This window comes from Salmo salar, chromosome 27, assembly GCF_965601325.2.
Source record: "Salmo salar chromosome 27, fSalSal1, whole genome shotgun sequence".
Classification (NCBI taxonomy): domain Eukaryota; kingdom Metazoa; phylum Chordata; class Actinopteri; order Salmoniformes; family Salmonidae; genus Salmo; species Salmo salar.
Window position 1 is genome coordinate 2459331 of NC_138317.1, and position 20098 is coordinate 2479428.

At 41.8% G+C, this 20098-nt stretch overlaps 1 long non-coding RNA gene across 1 annotated transcript; it reads right to left on the reverse strand.

The window, feature by feature from the left end:
- Positions 1–1188: 1188 nt before the first annotated feature.
- LOC106588174 (uncharacterized) lies at positions 1189–19613 on the reverse strand. Its single transcript, XR_001324599.3, has 3 exons — positions 19173–19613; positions 2664–2839; positions 1189–2101 (listed from the first exon to the last, which is right to left on the reverse strand). It is a non-coding gene; the product is annotated as an uncharacterized LOC106588174 (long non-coding RNA).
- Between the last annotated feature and the right edge of the window lie 485 nt (positions 19614–20098).

Genomic DNA, 20098 nt, shown 5'->3' on the forward strand with positions numbered 1-20098 from the left:
CACAGTGCTAGCTGCCTTACTACAGATCCTGGTTCGATACCAGGCCACGACCGGGAGACCCATGAGGCGACGTACAATTGGGCCAGCATCGTCTGGGTTAGGGGAGGGTTTGGCCATCCGGGATGTCCTTGTCCCATCGTGCTCTAGCGACTCCAGTGGTGGGCCGGGCGCATGCACGCTGACACAGTTGCCAGGTGTACTGTGTTTCCTCTGAAACATTAGTGCAGCTGGTTTCCGGGTTATGCGTGCGTTGTGTCAAGAAGCAGCTTGGCGGGGGGGGGGGCATGGCTCTCGACATTCGCCTCTCCCGAGTCCGTACGTGAGTTGCAGCGATGGGACAAGACTGTAACTACCAATATGAAAGGTAATTGGTATTCACACGTTTGTTTTTTAGGTAGAATTACTGTCATGTAATTGATGCCAAATTGCAAACCTTCTCTATTCCAGAACCAATGGGTATGCCTGAGTCTTATCACCTCTCAACTAGGTAAGCTGTTTATACTATTCTCCGGCTTTGGTCTGTTTCAGTCATTGCAGGAAGTCCTGAAGAGCAGGAGTGTTGGAAGGGTTTTGTTACGGCCTAGCTCTAACACAGTAGCTAGTAGTTAGCTAGCTGACAGCAAAGGTGTCAGCTAAAGATGACGCGCAGGAGCTTGCATGGATTTGTAGGTTTTCATATGTCGCCTTTGAGGCTAATTAGCATTTTAGAATCTGGGGGTAAATAGAGCGGAATATATTGATAAAAGTCACCTTGTCCGAGAGAGATTTACACGGTTATCAAAATGTCACGCCAGGGAAAGCCTACATGAAACACAGACCTTGTTTGAAGTGGTTGTAAAATCCCCCTATGGGAACAATGAATGGTGAAAGAACGGAGGCAGGCTCTGCTGATAAGGACTTCTTTTCTCTGCTCCTCTCATACAGGAGTAATAAAGGCCTAGTGCACAATTTTTTTATTTTCTTAAAAAAACATATATGTATTTTTTATTAATACTTTCTTTATTGTAATCTATCAAGGGTGGCTGCAGCACCCTCAGCACCCCTACTTCCCACGGCTATTTAAGTATCTTTGTTGTTGGGAACAGGAACAACTCTCCAAAAATATATACTTCAAGGATTTTTTAAAATATATATATATATATATATATAATATATAATATAATATATATATATATATATATATATATATGTTTAGCTCACATAATATAATTTAAAAGTGTGCATTATTGTGTCTGTAATATAATAAATGTGTCAAAAAACGAATGTAGACATTAATAAATGCATTTCTATATCTTTAAAAATATGTTTTACATTGCAGAGATGCCAAGATGGCTGTGAGGTGACTTCAATACAGTGCCCCCTGTCAGTCATCCAGGGTTTATACACATCATGTATGCAACATGCAGCAATCCACAGTATCCAAGGTATACTATCAAAAGTGCTATGGGCTTATAGCAGCCTATTCCCTGTGCATAAAATCTTCAATGGCTGATCTAATGACTCATTGCCCTGTTTTTCCCAACTCTTAAACTACCCCTCAAATCCTTTAAAATAATGCTGTCAAATAAAGCAAAGTACTGTACACAATGAGTCAAACTAGCACTAGGCCTACAACATAGGCAACAAACGTGAGCTGGTAGATTAGTCAGCCCACACTGGAGAAGTGAAAATTACATTCTCACTCCCAATTTGGATGTGCATTTTGCGCATCGGACATGCAGGACCAGCCCTAGCCTACAGGCCTACTGTTTTATAATAGATATAGATAACATGGGTTCTTGGTGGGCCTATTAAAACATAGCATTTTAGAGAGAAAGCATGCGCCTGATCCCACAGGAAATAGGCCTATGGGAGTTTTTTTTTATGCTCTGGAGTTGAGAATATTACCGGTAAATCCAGACGCATTTTGATTTGCAGGAGGGGGGTGCACGAGTGTAATGTAATACACTGTACAAAGCAGATGGAAGCTGGCATTTTCCCACTAGGGCAGAGTTGCACATGTAAGGGATCCATTCAAGGTGATGTACTTCTTGAAGTTCATGGAGTCGTCAGCGTTCTGGTCCAGCATTGTCATCAGGTGCCCCACTTCAGGACCACCCTTCTGCTTATGTCAATGTAATATAGGATCACAAGAAAGACACAATATATTAGGATTTCTGTATTTAATTGTCATTCACACCGAATGGCTAGGACTGCAATATAGAATCAGTCAAAGATCAATAAAACTTCATTTCAAGTGGATTTTTTTCTTAAAATCATGACACATTTAAAGTGATGCTCCAGAGCTTTTGTATAATTTCAATCAGTAGTTTTGAAAGTGGTGCTCAAGAGCAAAAACGGGTCCCTGAAAATGTTGCAAAATTGTGTACTACGTCATCCATTTCATATGATATGTTACGTCCTGCGAATTCCAATTCGTAAAATATGTTACAAATTTGTAAGTGCTTAAGATCCCGGACTGCATCTTTAACAATAAAAAATAGCATTAGAATAGCATTTTCTATCTCATAAGGGAGCGGTTTCCCAGGCACATATTAAGGCTAGTCCTGGACATAAAAAAAAGCATGCTCAATGGATCTTCATTTTTGAAAGTGCTTTTTAGTCCAGGACTATAGGCTTAATCGGTGTCCGGGAAACTGTCCCAAGGTGTTGCAATGACTCACCCCAGCAATATTTGGCAGCTTAGCCTTGATGAGGTTGGTTAGCTCTTTCTTAATGAGGGTCTTGGCATCTTCACTGCCAGCGTGCTTGTGGATTGTCATGATGAGAGCTCCCAGGGAGGCTTCCAGAGGTCCCAGGGAGGCTTCCAGAGGTCTGGTGTCTGTGACTGATGGTGATCCTGGGGGTGGAAACTATTATAAGTAGGCTACTAGGCAAGTAGCTTACATTTGGAATGCCTTATGTTCTGCATAGAAATGAGTAAATAAGTATGTACGTACAGATGTCGGATCTTAATTTGACCACTTTGGTCAAAGGATGAAAATAATCCTGCAGCAGGAGGATTTGAATATCTAAAAAAATATTTTGAATCGCCGCCAGGTGGCAGCAGGAAGCAGTGTTTGTATATGATGCAATATCGTACCAACATTGTAGGCTACCTTATGTAGGCTATGTGCAGGCTACAACGCGTCTCGTGTGAATTCTTATGTGTATTATAATACATTTACATATTTGTAGGGGGTATATGTATTTTTAGTTACGGAAAATCAATTGTTACAGTACCAAGACCAGTCAAAAGTTTGGGCACACCAACTCATTCAAGGGTTGTTCTTTATATTGACTATTTTCTATATTGTAGAATAATAGTGAAGACATCAAAACTATGAAATAACACATATGGAATCATGTAGTAACCAAAAAAGTAGCCACCCATTGCCTTGATGACAGCTTTGCACACTCTTGGCATTCTCTCAACCTGCTTCATGAGGTAGTCACCTGGAATGCATTTCAATTAACAGGTGTGCCTTGTTAAAAGTTAATTTGTGGAATTTCTTTCCTTCTTAATGCACTTGAGCCAATTAGTTGTGTTGTGACAAGGTAGGGGTGGTATACAGAAGATAGCCCTATTTGGTAAAAGACCAAGTCCATATTATGGCAAGAACAGCTCAAATATGCAAACAGAAACGACAGTCCAGCATTACTTTAAGACATGAAGGTCAGTCAGTGTGGAAAATTTCAAGAACTTTGAAAGTTTCTTCAAGTGCAGTTGCAAAAACCATCAACCGATATGATGAGACTGGCTATCATGAGGACCGCTACAGGAAAGAAATACCCAGAGTTACCTCTGCTGCAGAGGATAAGTTCATTAGCGTTACCAACCTCAGAAATTGCAGCCCAAATAAATGCTTCACAGAGTTCAAGTAACAGACACATCTCAACATCAACTGTTTAGAGGAGACTGCGTGAATCAGGCCTTCATGGTTGAATTGCTACAAATAAACCACTACTAAAGCACACCAATAAGAAGAAGAGACATGCTTGGGCCAAGAAACACAAGCAGTGGACATTAGACTGGTGGAAATGTGTCCTTTGGTCTAATGAGTCCCAATTTGAGATTGTTGGTTTCAACCGCTCACGCAGAGTCTCCGCATGTGTACTTCCCACCGTGAAGCATGGAGGAGAAGGTGTGATGGTGTGGGGGTGCTTTTTTGGTGACACTGTCTGTGATTGTTTTAGAATTCAAGGCACAGTTAACCAGCATGGCTACCACAGCATTCTGCAGTGATACACCATCCCATCTGGTTTGCACTTAGTGGGGCTATCATTTGTTTTTAAACAGGACAATGACCCAACACACCTCCAGGTTGTGTAAGGGCTATTTGACCAAGAAGGAGAGTGATGGAGTGCTGCATCAGATGACCTGGCCTCCACAATTGTCAAGTGTGTGTGTACTGGTAGTGAAGTCAGGTGCAGGAGAGCAGAGATTTGTGAACAGGCGCACACTTTATTGAGGCAAAAGTGCAAAACGCGCAAAACAGTCACAAGAATTATGTTTAACAATAAACATCTTTGTGAAATACCACGGAAAAAACAAACCAGTCTGGCGCATCAACAACAAACACGTAACACAAACAATCTTACACAAAGACATGATGGGGAACAGAGGAATAAATACATGTAGATTGATTGGGGAATGAAAACCAGGTGTGCAGGGAACAAGACAAAACAAATGGATACATGAAAAATGGAGCGGCGATGGCTAGAAAGCCGGTGACGTCGACCGCCAAACGCCGTCCGAACAAGGAGAGAAGCCGACTTCAACGCGCGGCTCCAGCGGTGCGTCGACACCAGCCTCGGGGACGACCCGGAGGACGAGGCGCAGGGCGATCCGGCCAGCGATGGTGGAACTCACGCAGCATCAGGGTCCAATACATCAGCCACCGGAACCCAGCACCTCTCCTCCGGACCATACCCCTCCCACTCCATGAGGTACTAAAGGCCCCTCGCCCGACGCCTCGAGTCCAGGATGGAACGGACGTAGTACGCCGGGGCCCCCTCGATGTCCAGAGGGGGCGGAGGAACCTCCCGTACCTCAGACTCCTGGAGCGGACCAGCCACCACCGGCCTGAGGAGAGACACATGGAACGAGGGGTTAATATGGTAATCGGGGGGAAGCTGTAACCTGTAACATACCTCGTTCACTCTCCTCAGGACTTTGAATGGCCCCACAAACCGCGGGCCCAGCTTCCGTCAGGGCAGGCGGAAGGGCAGGTTTCGGATCGAGAGCCAGACCCTGTTCCCCGGTGCGAACACCAGGGCCTCACTGGTCTTTTGGCGCAGCGCGGCCTGCTGGGGGTGACCATGGGCGGCTTCCCAGGTCTCCTCCGCGCGTCTGAACCAATCATTGGACTACAGAGTGAAGAAGAAACAGCCAACAGCCAGTGCTCAGAATATGTCGGAACTCCTTCAAGACTGTTGGAAAAGCATTTCAAGTGAAGCTGGTTGAGAGAATGCCAAGAGTGTGCAAAGCTGTCATCAAGACAAAGGGTGGGTACTTTGAAGAATCTAAAATATATTTTGATTAGTTTTGTCATGTCCTGACCCTAGTAAGATGTCATTTTCTATAGTAGAGTAGGTCAGGGCGTGACAGGGGTGTTTTGTGTTTTTCTATGTTTTCTATTTCTATGTTTAGTTATAGTTTTTCTATTTCTATGTTGGGGTTGTTTGGGGTTGATCTCCAATTGGAGGCAGCTGGTCCTCGTTGCCTCTTAAGTAGGGGTTTTTCTTCCTGGGTTTTTGTGGGTAGTTGTTTTCCATTTTGTGAGTATACATGACGAAACTGTTGGCTGTCGTTTTGTTGTTTTTTGTTCAAGGTTTTTCATTAAAGCAAAGTATGAGCACTCTACACGCCGCACCTTGGTCCCCTTTATACGACCCTCGTTACAATTTTAACACTTTTTTGGTTGCTACATGATTCCATATGTGTTATTTCATAGTTTTGATGTCTTCACTATTATTCTACAATGTAGAAAATAGTCAAAATAAGGAAAAACCCTTGAATAAGTAGTTGTGTCCAAACTTTTGACTGGTACTGTATGTTGAAGGAAAGCAATAGGCAGAATAAATTATTATAGCCACTGACCCCAGCACACATATGCCAGACTCAGCATGGGTTCGAATCCGGCCCATTGCCCTTTGACTCACGCATTTTTGACGCGTTAATCCTGTGTGGTTACAGTGTTAAAACAGAAACAACTCAAAGGTTAAAGGGTAAGTCTCAACCGCAATTGCCCAACCGCTTCAAATGTTAAAAAAAATGCATTCAGGTGAGAAGTTGTGGATGGGGGGAATTGCTCATAAATATTCATTTTGGAGGTGGGTACATGTAGTTGCACCTGATCCTAACACTTTCTCACTAAAGCATAGACGGTTAGTTTTTTTTAGCAACTATGGGGCAACATTTTTGCCATATTAGCATTGACATGAAATCAGTCAAAACACCTCAAAAAGACATGAGCTGTGTTTGTATACTCATACTAACCATACTATTTGTGACGTAAATTAAGTATGTAGTATGCTAATTGGTCATAGTATAGATAGTTAGTATGCCAAAAGTTCTCAGATGTCGTGCTACATTCGCCAAAATACGAGGTAAACAAGCAGTGGACACTATTTCCGTGCTTTTAGGGCCAATAATGCAATTCTTCAGAAAATGGGCGTGGCTTCACAACGTTTGAATAAATGGCGGAAAATATGCAGCCGAAGTCCGACGAGAGTGGATACAAATTCATTGCTTTAACTACTGGTATGTTAACTCATTTTCCCCCAACATCGGAGGGGGAACTAGTCAACTTCTAGTAAACACTTCGGATACAAGGTTGGTCTCTCTTTTTTAACAAAATTAAACAGATATATCTTGCAATTAAACAAAATATTAAGGTGGCCATTAACTGGGAACCGTATGCCGATAATACAGGATTTTTTTTTTCTACACCGCTTACCGCTGATAGTAGTAGTATTTCCACTGAAATGTCAAACATGCTAATTGCTAACCCGTTAGGTAACATTTTTACGACACCAATAATTACAAAACATTGATGGCTTGATCACAAGATAACACTGTTGAAGATAATATATTTTTTAAACACTGTTTAATATGCCGATAATACGGGGTGCATTGCTAGCTAGCTACCTAATGTTAGTTGGCTACTAATTGCCAGTATATTAACTATATGATATCTAACTAACTACCCAATGTTTATTGACTTGATAAATCACGTCATTCTTAGCTAAGTGGTATAGTCATGGTGCGTTCTCAATGGACATAAATTCACTCTGGCTATTTACTCTTATTTCAGAGTACTCTTGCCTGACTGTGCCAGAGCGCAGAATAACTGATGAATTTACGAATGCTCAACACCCGTTGTATATGGCCGGTGTCAATAAACATTGGCAAAAAATCATTATTAAATTGTTGCCAGAAGCACAGTCACCAACGCTCTGGATAACATGAAAACAGCCTAACCAGCTCTGCTAGGGCGAGTAAAATGTTCAGAGTGAAGTGGTCTCTCATTTGTGTCTCGATGTCGCTAGCCAGTTAGCTTGTTGTGTGCTTGACTGCCGTTGTGATGGTCAGAACGATAGGATCAACCCTACTCCTCGGCCAGAGAGTCCAGTGTGCGCTCTGAATGCTCCGAGAGGGAAAGGCTATGAATTTACGAACGGACAATCTGACAACGCTCTAAATTTACGAACGCCCAGAGCGCACTCTGGAACTCCAGATTGAATTTACAAACACACCGAAGTTGTAAAATGTCTAGCTAGTAATTTGTTATGCTAACAAGTTAGCAAGAGGTTGCATAGCAACAGCATCAACTTCTGGCAGACAGGCGTAGCGTTAGTATGCTCAACTGAAAGGATACCGTTCATTTACAGTATACTAAAATGAACTAATAGTATATAGTATGTACTATATCCTCATTAAGTATGTGGTATACAGTATGTTAGTATGTGTATTTGAACACAGCTAAGGTATCAAGAACAAGATGAAACGAGCTGAAAAGAGCCACTTGGATAATAAAATGATGTGCATCGCAAGCAAATACAGTTCTGGACAGTTAACTCACAGTGGTAAGGCGCCGAGACCCCTCACATTTACGTTTGACATTTTAGTAATTTAGGAGACGCTCTTATCCAGAGCAACTTACAGTTAGTACATTCATCTTAAGATAGCTAGTTGGTACAACCACATACTGTATCACAGGCATAGTAAGTATACTTTTCCTCAATAAAGTAGCCATCAGCAAAGTCAGAGCTAGAAGGGGGAGATCAAGTGCAAATGTTGGTTCAGGAGGGGGATTATTTGTGGGTGGTTTATTTGTGAGTGTCACATCTATTGCCACTTGCTGTGTAAATTCGAATCCCCCGTGATGCGATTATTATTATTACTAAACTCACATTTATTGCGAAATTGTGTTGGAAAGAAGGAAAGAAAAGTGCAATCATCACCTTGAAAATTAAGATTAGGGGCTCAGTTCAATCCAACACGCATTTCAGTATTTATGCAGCTTTTTTTCCAATGGTCAAATGAACTCACAGATTGGTCTTCTTGGGTACTGTATAAAAACCTACAACTACTACCAGGGTGACCCCTCTCAAAGATATGCTTTCACTTTTGTGTGGGCACGGATGAACATTGTAAATAAAGGATTTTACTTTTTTTTATATATATTTGCCCCATGCAGGATTACCAACTGTCTTAGTAGACTGCGCCACCAATCAATTATAATGTTGTTGAAAAAATACAAGTGGCTTACACACAATACTCCATAACGTCAAAGTGGAATTACATTTGTACACATTTTTACAAATTCATTAAAACTGAAAAGCTGACATGTCTTGAGTCAATACGTATTTAACCCCTTTGTTATGGCAAGCCTAAATAACTTCAGGAGGATAATTGGCTTAACAAGTCACATAATAACTCACACAAAGATCCAATCATCCTTCCTAACTTAGTTGCCGGAGAGGAAGGAAACCGCTCAGGGATTTCACCATGAGGCCAATGGTGACTTTAAAATGGTTTAATGGCTGCGATAGGAGAAAACTGAGGATGGATCAACAACATTGTAGTTACCCCACAATACTAACCTATATGACAAAGTGAAAAGAAGGAAGCCTGTACAGAATAAACATATTCCAAAACATGCATCCTGTTTGCAATAAGGCCCTAAAGTAGTTTTGATGTCGTCACTATTATTCTACAATGTAGAAAATAGTAAAAAATAATTAAAAACCCTGGAATGAGTAAGTGTGTCCAAACTTTTGATTGGTACTGTATGTAAATAAGGTATTTCTGATTTTTATTTAGAATAAATGTGAAACATTTTCAAAAAACCTGTTTTCACTTGGTCATTATGGGGTATTGTGTGTAGATTGGTGAGATTTAATTTTTGCATTCAATCCATTTTGAATTCAGGCTGTAACACAAGAGAATGTGGAATAAGTCCAGAGGAATGAATACATTCTGAAGGAACTGTATCCTAAGTATAAAACGTGGGCGAGCATCCACATTGGAGGAAAGTTTATCGTTTTATAGTAGACCTACATCTGTCAATCAACTGATGGCCAATAGCAGCTCACCAACTCAGCCACGGAAACACTAACAGCCTATTATCGGTTTTCACACCTTTCATTATGTTACAATGCATAGGCTAATGGGTGTAGGCTATTGGAATATAATCAAATAACAACAGGCCTTTTGCAACCATTGATGGCACTAGATTATCGCCATCTGATGTCTCATTAAACCATGAATAACGCTAAATTCACCTGCACAGCTGATCTCAGTTGCAACCATTATTGGTCACCTCATTACCGCACCCTAAAATATTATTTATATTGTTGGATTCTGAGAATATGAAATATACTTATTCATGTCATTGAGGGAGAGAGGGTAATGTATCACATTTACATTATTTCAGGATATGCTATTGTTAGCCATCAGGGATCCTATGGGAGGGATCCTCTGGGAGGAGAAGAGACACAGTCTGGTACCAGGCTCCATGACAGCTGTGAGTTGGGGAGGAGTGAGCACTTTGGGGTAGAGGTCAGGTCAGATAAAGTGAGGAAGAACAGATATCACTATGGTTCTGTCTAGCAACAGAGATGCATTGGCTGTTCAGATGTGTAGGAGGAGACTCAGCCTAGAAGGAAGGGTTAAATATCAGTGCTTGTGTGAAATGTCATTGTCTACTGCAGCTGTATTGGCCCTCTGGGAAGAATAAACTTGGTTAAGCTTTCATAGTGTCCATTGAGTTTTTTACTCTGAGAATTAGAACCTAACACTATGTTACCTTAACGTTAGTCCTGCTTGCAACCTAAGTCTTTCAAGATACTGTATGTTAGCCCTCTGGTTGGTATTGTTTCGGAACAACTTAGTCCTTTTTTACAGATTAAGGGTGATTTTATCTACAATGAAATTTTGTGAACAAATTTGTTCACATCTCTGTTAGTGAGCATTTCTCATTTGCCAAGATAATCCATCCACCTGACAGCTGTGGCATATCAAGAAGCTGATTAAACAGCATGATCATTACACAGATGCGCCTTGTGCTGGGGACAATAAAAGGCCACTCTAAAATGTGCAGTTTTGTCACACAACACAATGCCTAAGATGTCTCATGTTTTGAGGGAGCGTGCAATTGGCATGCTGACTGCAGGAATGTCTACCAGAGCTGTTACCAGAGAATTGAAAGTTCATTTTTCTACCATAAGCCACCTCCAACGTCATGTTAGAGAATTTGGCATCACAACCGCAGACCACATGTATGGCGTCGTGTGGGCAAGTGGTTTGCTGATGTCAACGTTGTGAACAGAGTGTCCCATGGGGTTATGGTATGGGCAGGCATAAGCTACAGACAACGAACACAATTGCATTTTATCGATGGCAATTTGAATGCACAAAAATACCGGGATGAGATCCTGAGGCCCATTTTTTTAAGGTATGTGTAACCATACAGATGCATATCTGTATTCCCAGTCATGTGAAATCCATAGATAAGTGCCTCATTTATTTATTTCAATTGACTGATTTCCTCATATGAACTGTAACTCAGTAAAATCAATGAAATTGTTGCATGTTGCGTTTATATTTTTGTTCAGTATATTTGACAAGCATTGCTTACAATATAAATCAAAAATTTCCTCATTTACCACGGCAAATCTACTGTGGCAATTTACCCGACACTTTGTATGAATGGAAACTAATGTTGATGTAGCCTATTGTTATTATTTTATTTGTTCCCTATTTATGTTATCCAAAAGTGTCTGGTATGGTCAGAGTTTGGTATGTATGGTCAGGGGGTATAATATCCCTGGACTGTTTGAAATGTGTAAATAAACCAAGTCAATCGGGGGAATTGAGTTTTGTGCCACACTGACACGTAGGCCTATATGTGCATGCTGAAGGCAGTGGCCGTAACCGCTAGACCACCCCAGGCAACAATTTAACAAAATGTTGACTTTAGTGTACACTAGTGGAGACCAATATCTATCTTGCGTTATTAAACTATATAAAACAACGGTTGCTGATGTGTATGGCTGAATTTCATATAAATTGTTGTACATTTGATTGTTGCAATTATAGAACTTAGGAGAGCGAGAAAGAAAATGATTTTGACAGCAAGTCCTGATCCCAATGGCTCGACTGCTCCCGCATGGAGAGAAAGAGAGCTGCATATTTTCAGGGACTCAGGAGGCTCATTTCAATTTCCTGATGCAGAAGGAAAATTCAAGTGATCAAGTTAAGATACAACATCTGTATATACGTACATACGTATGTAAGTAAGAGCTTACCACACGCAGAATATACATTTTAAATTGATAACAGTTTAGTCAGACCGATGATATCACACAGGTAACTGACATTGCAAGTCTTGTTTTGAATGCATGAACCATTGGGATATTTTTTTTACACATTATACAAGTCATAAAAGTGTAGTAAAGAACAAAACTGTTATGAACGTAGAATGAAGGGATGATGGCGCACTCTTTGCTAGAGTGATGGAATCTAATTTGATTGGTCTTCAACTCCCTGCTCAGGATTTGTGAGATGCAAATTATTTTAATGGCACATTCAGTAGTAAGGTGAAAGCAACCGACTGTTGTCAGGTGCCTCCTAAGAAGAGGTACGTGCAGGAGTCAGGAGCAGGAGAGCAAGGAATTCCAGTAGCACAATCGTTTATTGAATGTCCCAAACACGACAACAACAGGTGGGGAAACACACCCAACGAAGTCGCCACACACAGGGAAATAAATATAACACACGGAGGAGAAACCTCTGCTCCTAAATACACTACAAAACGGTACAACACGACCGTGAGGGAAAAAAAACCCTGTGGCGCAAACACGCACCCCTAGCAGAGCAACAACAGCATGTCACGTCCTGACCAGTAGAGGGTGTAGTTGGGTCAGGACGTGGCATAAGGGAGTGTTTGTTTTATTGTTTCATTGATTTTGGCCGTGTGACTTCCAATCAGGCACAGCTGTAGAGGGTTGTGGTTGATTGGGAGTCACACATAAGTTGCCTACGTTTCCTTTGTGTTTCGTGGGTAATTGTTCTTGTCATTGTGGTTGCACCTGACAGGACTGTGTTGGCTGTCAGTTTTTGTTGTTTTTGTGAAATGCATAGTGTTCGTTTAATTAAATATGACGAACCCTAACTCCGCCGCATTTTGGTCCACTTCTTCCATAGACAGCCGTTACACAGCAAAATAATCCCGCACAAAGAATAGCAGGCAGCGGAGGTAAATAAACCCACCGAAATTAACTAATAGGACACAGGTGTAAACAAAACAGACAGACACAAATGAAAAGGAAAAATGGATCGGTGGCAGCTAGTAGGCCGGTGACGATAACCGCCGAGCACCGCCCGAACAGGGACAGGAGCCACCTTCAGTGGAAGTCGTGACAACTGTAGACAAAAGTCGAGGAGTGAAGTCGGGGGAGGTTAATCTGCGGCAGCCGAAAGTTGGACACTGATGTGGTATTCCAACAGCAGGGCTCACTGCAACATGGTAGTGTTGCCATTGTTTATAAACGTTTTTCGTTGTAATGTCAAAATAAACATATCTCCAACCCCCATATCACACACTCACAAACTCTAAATACACTGCTCAAAAAAATAAAGGGAACACTTAAACAACACAATGTAACTCCAAGTCAATCACACTTCTGTGAAATCAAACTGTCCACTTAGAAAGCAACACTGATTGACAATAAATTTCACATGCTGTTGTGCAAATGGAATAGACAACAGGTGGAAATTATAGGCAATTAGCAAGACACCCCCAATAAAGGAGTGGTTCTGCAGGTGGTAACCACAGACCACTTCTCAGTTGCTTACAGCCCAACACCGTGCAGGACGTTTGGCATTTGCCAGAGAACACCAAGATTGTCAAATTCGCCACTGGCGCCCTGTGCTCTTCACAGATGAAAGCAGGTTCACACTGAGCACGTAACAGACGTGACAGAGTCTGGAGATGCCGTGGAGAACGTTCTGCTGCCTGCAACATCCTCCAGCATGACCGGTTTGGCGGTGGGTCAGTCATGGTGTGGGGTGGCATTTCTTTGGGGGGCCGCACAGCCCTCCATGTGCTCGCCAGAGGTAGCCTGACTGCCATTAGGTACCGAGATGAGATCCTCAGACCCCTTGTGGGACCATATACTGGTGCGGTTGGCCCTGGGTTCCTCCTAATGCAAGACAATGCTAGACCTCATGTGGCTGGAGTATGTCAGCAGTTCCTGCAAGAGGAAGGCATTGATGCTATGGACTGGCCCGCCCGTTCCCCAGACCTAAATCCAATTGAGCACATCTGGGACATCATGTCTCGCTCCATCCACCAACGCCACGTTGCACCACAGACTGTCCAGGAGTTGGCGGATGCTTTAGTCCAGGTCTGGGAGGAGGTCCCTCAGGAGACCATCCGCCACCTCATCAGGAGCATGCCCAGGCGTTGTAGGGAGGTCATACAGGCACGTAGAGGCCACACACTGCTGAGCCTAATTTTGACTTGTTTTAAGGACATTACATCAAAGTTGGATCAGCCTGTAGTGTGGTTTTCCAGTTTAATTTTGAGTGTGACTCCAACTCCAGACCTCCATGGGTTGATAAATTGGATTTCCATTGATTATTTTTGTGTGATTTTGTTGTCAGCACATTCAACTATGTAAAGAAAAAAGTATTTAATAAGATTATTTCTTTCATTCAGATCTAGGATGTGTTGTTTAAGTGTTCCCTTTATTTTTTTTAGCAGTATATATGTGTGTACAGTACATTGTGCTATCATTTGGTGAGAGAGAGCCTCAAATACCACATTCAATTGTACATATCTAATGTATACATGAATTGCGGCAATGTTGGTTCCTGTTTCAGTCACATCTGGTAAAACAAAAACACCTTAATGATTGGTTGACAATAGAGCCTCCCACAATGCAGGTGAGGGCTGCAGGATGAAGTTGGTGATGAGCAACTGCAAACTTTTCAGTCAACTGCATTCAATACTTCATGACCTTTGATCACATGGTTTTTGTAAAAGTTCATGCAGTCGCAAATTGGAAATGTTTTGCCCTATAATGCAACACACTATGAAAGGTGCCCCTTCGAACACTCCCAAAGACTCCCTTTTAATTCCTATTGATATAGCCTAGTGCATCAAAACAGTGAATTCAGTCATTGTTTTCTTTTTTGATAACTAGGTTACTAGTGTAGCCTACCACGCTGTGCAATCTTCTGGTACCCTGGTGTTTCTTGGCTGAGGCTACAGATCCAAAGGTAAGGCCCCATTCCGCCCACTTGGAAACCTCTTAACCCAGAGCTAAAGATCCTAATCACATTCGGTGCAGCGCATGTGTTATTTTACGCAGACATTATTTTTAAGACATTGCTGTGGATCCAGGCTGTGGGTCCCTGGATCCAGGCTGTGTTTAGTTTCAATCAAAGAACATATTATGCCTAGTTGCACCTTGCACGCTGCTGTGTTTTGGCCACATGAGAGAAAAATGCGATCATCCTAAATGCGAACATCATCCTAAAAATGTAATTAGAAAGAAATTAGGTGGTGTTTTTCTCTTACAGTAACGTTATAATATGCTATTTTATCCGGTTCTGTTATATAGAATACAGTGTCTTCAGAAAGTATTCAGACCCCTTGACTTTTCCACATTTTGTTACGTTACAGCTTTATTCTAAAATATATATTTATTTTTTTTGTCATTTAGCAGACGCTCTTATCCAGAGCGACTTACAGTAGTGAATGCATACATTTCATTTCATACATTTTTTTTTTTTCTGTGCTGGCCCCCCGTGGGAATCGAACCCACAACCCTGGCGTTGCAAACACCATGCTCTACCAACTGAGCTACAGGGAAGGCTACTTTTAAATTATAACCCTCAGCAATCTACACACAATACACCATAATGACAAAGCAAAAACAGTTTTTTTGAAAATCTAGCGAATGTATTAAAAATAATGAACAGAAATACCTTGTTCAGACCCCTTGCTATGAGACTCGAAATTGATCTCAGGTGCATCCTGTTTCCATTGATCATCCTTGAGATGTTTCTACAAATTGATTGGAGTCCACCTGTGGTAAATTCACTTGATTGGACATGATTTGGAAAGGCACACACCTGTCTATATAAAGTCCCACAGTCGACAGTGCATGTCAGAGCAAAAACCAAGCCATGAGGTCGAAGGAATTATCCGTGGAGCTCTGAGACAGAATTGTGTCGAGGCACAGATCTGGGGAAGGGAACCAAAACAATTATGCAGCATTGAAGGTCCCCAAGAACACAGTGGCCTCCATCATTCTTAAATGGAAGAAGATTCAAACCACCAAGGCTGTTCCTAGAGCTGGGCGCCAGGCCAAACTGAGTAATCGAAGAAGGGCCTTGGTCAGGGAGGTGACCAAGAACCAGATGGTCCATCTGACAGAGCTCTAGAGTTTCTCTGTGGAGATGGGAGAACCTTCCAAAAGGACAACCACCTCTGCAGCACCCCACCAATCAGGCCTTTATGGTAGAGTGTCCAGATGGAAGCCACTCCTCAGTAAAAGGCACATGACAGCCCTCTTGAAGTTTGCCAAAAGGCACCTGAAGACTCTCAGACCATGAGAAACAAGATTCTCTGGTGTGATGAAACAAAGATTGGGACACTTTGGCCTGAATGCCAAGCGTCACGTCTGGAAGAAACCTGGCACCATCCCTACGGTGAAGCATGGTGGTGGCAGCATCATGTTTTGGGGATGTTTGTCAGCGGTAGGGACTGGGAGACTAGTCAGGATCAAGGCAAAGATTAACAGAGCGAAGACCAGCAATATCCTTGATGAAAACCTGCTCCAGAGCACTTAGGACCTCAGACTGGGGTGAAGGTTCACCTTCCAACAGGGCAACAACCCTAAGCACACAGCCAAGACAACACAGGAGTGGCTTCGGGACAAGTCTTTGAATGTCCTTGAGTGGCCCAGCCAGAGCCCAATTGAACATCTCTGGAGAGACCTGAAAATAGCTGTGCAGCAACGCTCCCCATCCACCCTGACAGAGCTTGAGAGGATCTCAAATACAGGTGTGCCAAGCTTGTAGCATCATACCCAAGAAGACTTGATGCTGTAATCGCTGCCAAAGGTGCTTCAACGAAGTACTGAGTAAAGGGTCTGAATACTTATGTAAATGTGATATCAGTGTTTTATTTGTAATACTTTTACAAAAATGTCTGTTTCCCCTCATGTCCTTGTCAGAGATTGTTTGTTGTTATGCTCGTGATATTCGATTGGTGCGCGACGGGTTCTTGTACCCATGTTTATTATATTATGTACTTTGGTTTTGGAGGTTTTGTTTTATGTTATTAAACTACTCCATTCATACCAAGTTTGATTCTCCTGCGCCTGAATTCCCTGCCACCTACACACACGGCATGACAAAAACACTTAATACATTTTAGAATAAGGCTGTAACGTAACAAACAAAATGTGATCATGCAGACATTGTCCGTGTTCGAAAGGATCAAAACCGCAATGTATCATGGGTAAATTGTGACTGACTGATCTACAAATAATAATGAGTCATGAGTCAGTCGGCAGTCTCCTGCAGTCGTTTTGATATGCTCTCGAACACGGCCATTGATTCAGCTTTGATCTAACTTTATTAAGCGAGCACCATTCGGTATCCTGTTCTCTACAAGTGGAGTGGATTGAGACTGTGCGTGGAGTGAGGGGTCCGGCACATGTACAGAGGCTTTGGCGCCTTGGTTGATGGGAGCGAAGGTCTGGAAAAGTAAGATCCGCAGCAACTCTGTTTTTATATATAACTGCTGCTCACTCTCCCCTCCCTTCACATTTTTCTCTTTACTCACCCTCTTCTGAACCCTCAACCAAATGTATTGACATGATCATGTAGCCTCTGTACAGCAGAAATAAAAAGCCTGGGCAATTTTTATGACATAAAGAAAAGGATATAACCCAGCTAGAAAATGTCTTAGACCTAGGTGAGTGTGTGGTTGTCCTATGGTTATTTTGCTTACAACCTTCCCACAATGTTCTGTGATGGGTACAGGATACCCAGCTGGCACATAATGTTCAGAAAACCATACTGTATGTTTCTGAGAGGGGAATTTCAGTACTTCAGCATAATGTTTCCTGGAGGTTTCATCGTGGTTCTATTTAAAGTCATGTTCTCAGAAATTTCAGAGAAAAATCTCGCGACACAGCACCTTCTGTGGTTCATCTACTTTTGTTTCTGATACGGCACGGCAAAGCAACACACAAGTTGAAAAGAATCCAACACATGCGACACACTGCACGCACCGCAACCTAGTCCAGCAGACGAGTCGCAGCAGTGCAGATTGCCTCCCATTGAAATGAATGGACTTCCGCCAGAACACATACAGTTTACAGCAGTTGGTGTGCACAAGGCTTAAAGGACAATTCCACTCAAACTATATTTTGGTATTTGTTTCATTAATCAACTGTTGATACAGTCCCAAAATGTTTTGCATGTCGGTATGATGCGTTTTGCCAAATGTGAACAGCGTGTCTAAGAGCTCAGATACACATGAAAGCATGAAATGACTCGGGGAACTGATAGAACATCGCTCAGAGAGATGCACCAAAAAAATATAACATTAAAAATAGGTGAATCTTTCCTTTAGTGTAAAGTAGAGAATCTCGCACATGTGCAGGGTTCCAGAGAATTCGTACCCATAGCCATTCTTTTTTTGGCCTTATCTCCCCCTCTGCAGCAAAAGGCCTCCATGGGCCTGGCCTGAATCCCATCTCCATGGTAATGAGCATCCCTGGTCCCTGCTTATCCCAGGAGCTCCACAAAGTGTGTGGCATTTTATTTGCATGGTTTCTCTTTTTGTTTCCAGTTTGTATAATGTTGCAGTTGGAAAGCAATAGGGTTTACATGTTTTTACACAAGCCATTATAAAGCACCTTATAGTTTTGTCTCAGAAATGTGCACCAAAATTCGTTAAGCCTATGATAGCCCTACCCAAGTGGTTCAATACATTTGGAAGGCTTCAACATATTTGGACGCAGCTTGATATAAAAAAAAATGCAGGAGAATCTAATGGACATTTTAAATGGTAGCCTAATGGGAAGTCGTAAGCATTCACAATACGACATGGGTGTACTACATTCTGTTCTCAAACATCACAAGACAGCAAGCAATCTGATTCCAATTTTGTATTGGCTACAGTGTTATTTAAAACATACATATCTGTTTCCTTAATGTCTAGGTTTAATACTATTTAGGCTAACATAACGAATTAATTACCACATTCAAAGTAGAAGAATAGGGTGATGAGGGGTAGGTTGAGGAGGAAGAGAGCATATATATTTTCTAGAAATAGCCAATAGCCCATATAAATAGAAATAGCCCATATAAAAAAAATATATATCAATGTGTTACATTGAGCCGTGTTAAATGTTGGAATGGCATGAGTTACTGTGCTTGAATGTTGTGAGGGTATAGACCAAATTATGATGTAATAAGTGTGGTCTGACAGGTGGAAAATGCGGGCAAATCAGACACCTGAACAAAAATGGTGGCAATCTGTTACTGCCTGTATGCATCAAATGTAGCATATAAAATGTCTTAGACTAGAATAGACTACAACGGGAAAACAACAAAACATGTTAACACAGACCACAGAAAGTATATAATTACTTACACTAATACGACCCAGAGCGTCCATCATAGAAGTGAGCGTTTTCAAAGCCGACTCTGCCTCCTTCGATGAATTATACATGATACCCCTACCGTTACTATAACAAAAATGCACGGTGCCATGAAGGCAAATACTGCAAAATAGAAATTCATAACTCCTGGCTGATCAGCGTATATAGATGGAATAAACCCTAATGTGTCATCGGGTTTGCGCAATAAGATTATTGAAACTGGATGCACGCGCGTAAGGCTATAGCCGTTTTACAATAGAAAAATGAATCCAAATGGAAGAGAGAAATTGAAATTTAAGGAAATGAAATGTAAACGACCATGTTCCACACACCGTTCCAAATGCTGCGCTAATGTGACCCCCGAGCGCCCAGATGTCTCCCACCCTTCCTTTACAGAATCGCAATAGCCTCGAAAATTCTGCCGATTCAGGGGTCTCTGCTATAGCCTACTATAATATAAAGGGGCGGGGGTGAGAAGGACTGCAGTAGTCGCAGCATGCGCAATAAACCATAACTCTTAGTGAAGAGTGGCCTCAATAAGAATTTATTGCAATTCAATGAATCAGATATTTTACATAACAAATTGCTACTGCTGTAGAAACACAATACAAAATAACACTGTAGTAGGCCTAGCCAGTGATCTACAGTGCATTCGAAGAGTATTCAGACCCCTTGACTTTTTCGACATTTTGTTATGTTACAGCCTTATTCTAAAATTGATTAAATCGTTTTGTTCCCATCATCAATCTACACACAATACGCATAATGACGAAGCAAAAACGTTTGTTGTTTTTGGTTGCAAAAAATAAAATAAAATGAAATATCACATTTACATTGGTATTCAGACCCTTTACTCAGTACTTTGTTGAACCTTTGCAGGGATTACAGCCTTGAATCTTCTTGGGTATGAAGCTACAAT